Below are 3,043 nucleotides of genomic sequence, written 5' to 3'. Positions count from 1 at the left end.
TTTGTAAAAAAATCAGATTTTCTTAAAATAATGCTTTTCGAATAACCTGGATTTTATAATACTTTGCTCTTACATTTCCATCTGAGAATTCGTTCGTGAACTTTATCCCAAAAGCGTTGAAAATTTCATGTTAAAATTCTACAGCGGAAATTGAATAAGAGGACGATCGGGTCTACGACGTAGAGCTACGAGTACACACTAACATACAGCGAACCAAGGATTTTTCACATTTACTGAATTCACTCAGCATATTGCACGAGAATTGATTTTCAACGTTAGAATTACATTATTTTATTCAAAAAAAAATTGGTGTGCAGATACTTTATTTATTATATTTAATATGTAATTATTATTATAGAAGATGATAGTGTTCAGAAAGAATTAATAAAGCTTGTAACAAAATGTGCAAACACAAAGTAAAAAATTTAATTGAGGCCGAGATTGTGAAGTCAAGTAATAATTTTGCAGGCTTTCAAAAATTTGTATACACTTTCTACCTAATTGTTATATTTTATACTACGCTTCCATTATCCCGTTTACAAGGTCTTCATTTCCAGTTAGTGTCTATAAAATATAATTGTTATTTGGAACAAGTTGTGGTTTGGTATTGTTGCGATGCTTTTCCCCTCACGTATGTGTACGTGTACGTGATACGCAACCGTTATTTATGAAACATTTTCCCTACTTCCACTGCGACAAATAACGGAACATTAGATAATTCCCTCGACTCTACGATTCTCAATAAACAGACGACCTAGAAACGCCGGCTAGATGGATGGAAAGTATGAAAGATAGAAAATATCACAAATGGAAGTTTTTTTGTCTTATATTTAAAAAAAATTGTAAGAGATTATTTCTTCTTCAAAATAAAAATTATGAATCCAGGTATTTTTTAAATAAACGTTTATCTTAAGAATAAAAAATTCCATTTAACTTCAAATCTTATCACGCATTAAGTTAACGTAGTTCGGTAACGTGTTCATAATATTAAAGAATTGAAACAAATTTTGTAAACTTCTGAACTTTTTCATACCTTCAAGAGAAAAGTACATTACCTCGGCCACGTGGGGCACAACACGATATGATCTCTTTCAACTTATCTTAATAAGAATAGTCGCCGGTAAAATGAGTTCATAGAATGAAATCATGTTTATGCAACATACAAGGGTGGTCAGGAGTTCCAAGCGCTCAACTGCCTCGCAATCGTTAGAAGAAATTATGGAGAACAGAACGTCATGATCCGCTAGTCGGAGAAACGCATTAAGCACCACCTTTTTAGTTCAAAATAATTAAATTCATGTATAAACACTGTCATCAAAATGTTGAATATTAAGGGTGTTAAGTTATAATTTAGGTTTCCCTTAATCTTGAAACATCGGAAGAACATGTAACTTGATGTTAGTAAACTTCAAAGACATGTCTTTTATGAGTTACCCCTTTGTAAAATTAAACCACCCTATACTATGTCTAAAAAACTTACCTGTTATGAAAGTGGAAGGTATCGTGCCAAAAATAATCGAAATTTGAATATATTGTGTGTGTTTATAAAAGGTAAATGCTAGAAATTATTCGTAATAATTCTTTGTTCCTGCTTCTGTTGTATTATAAAGATATTAATATAAAAAAAGGTTTTATTCCTCTTTATGGTTACACCTTCGTTAAAAAAATGCTATTTTTTACATCATTTTCTCCTGTGTCAAAATGTTATTTTTCATTGGATCTAAACAAAGGAGTTAATGCATTTCCTTTGTCTGTATTCCAGCACCAGCAGACTCCGAACAAAGGAATCATATTTTGTTTTAACCTAGTAAATGGATTTTAGAATTTACAATATGTTTGACAGTGTAACTGCTAATATCATGATATTAGTTTTACTAACATTGATGTCTATTAAACAAATTTTATATATCTAGTATTCAAGTTTTATCTGTAATAACCATGTAAATTATTGTAAATAAGATTCATACAAAAGTGGCAGATCGATTCAGCTTTTAGTATTTGAAAGCTCGAGAGAAATTTCTTTATCGGATTATGCGTAGTATGTAGTGCGAAGTGTAATAAGTATTTGCGTGGGGTGGGCGCGTGGGGTGGCAGCGGTCGAGCGGCGGAATCAAGGGCGCGAGGGCGAGAGGGCGTGCGGGGGTGCGCGGTGTGACGCGGGGGCAGGGGATGCTGCGCGGCCGGACGCGCAGATCAATATCTCGCGTTGCCGGGGCGACGCCGCGCCAGACCGAGTGCCTCCCGTACTACGCCCTCTCCGCCTCACCCCCTCACCTCCTCACCATCCCCTGATCTGCCCACTGTTCGCTTATTTAATACATGGAGGTTCTCGGATGCAAGCTTTTTCATGCTAAATGACAGGGCAGCGTAATGCTTTCAAAACTTACACTCGCGTCACCATTTTATCGATATTAGAATAAATTCAGAGTTCAATTGTTGAGAGCAAATCTCATGCATTCGTCTGCCGACATTGACCCCCATGTAAGCCACTATTAGAAAAAGCAACTCAAAGACTGCCATTATAGTTCCATTCACCCCAGCGCAGCAATAAACATCCCCCTCTAACAGCGGCGAACTTTGCCAAAATACAACTTAAATAGGTTGATATCTTTAAAATGGGTCAGACTGCGATTTATAGAAAAATATTTTGAGCTCAACTTATAAATCTTTCTTACCACGGCTGTGGAAATGTCAAATGCACTTGGTCAAATATAAAATCGTGTTAGCCAGTTCTCAAAATGTATTTTATAAGAATAAAATTTTAAGAAATACATTTTTAGAACTAAATATAGTTTCGAATATTATTATTCAGTTTTTTTCTTAGTTTTATCTGACTATGATAAATAATCGTAATAATCGTGTAGAAATAGAATTGATGGTATTTAATTTAAAAAAATCCGACTCTAATTATAATAATAAATAAAAATACAGAAATTAATTATTATTCTAATTATTTAACATATTTATTACTAATCATTGAAATAAAAACTAACAAATAATATTATTGAATATCTTAAAAACAAAAACAAAGAAAATCTTCTAA

Source organism: Papilio xuthus, unplaced genomic scaffold, assembly GCF_000836235.2.
Source record: "Papilio xuthus unplaced genomic scaffold, Pxut_1.1 DF827597.1, whole genome shotgun sequence".
In the NCBI taxonomy this organism is placed as follows: Eukaryota; Metazoa; Arthropoda; class Insecta; order Lepidoptera; family Papilionidae; genus Papilio; species Papilio xuthus.
The sequence above is the reverse complement of the archived record's forward strand: the minus strand, read 5'-3'. Positions refer to the sequence as shown.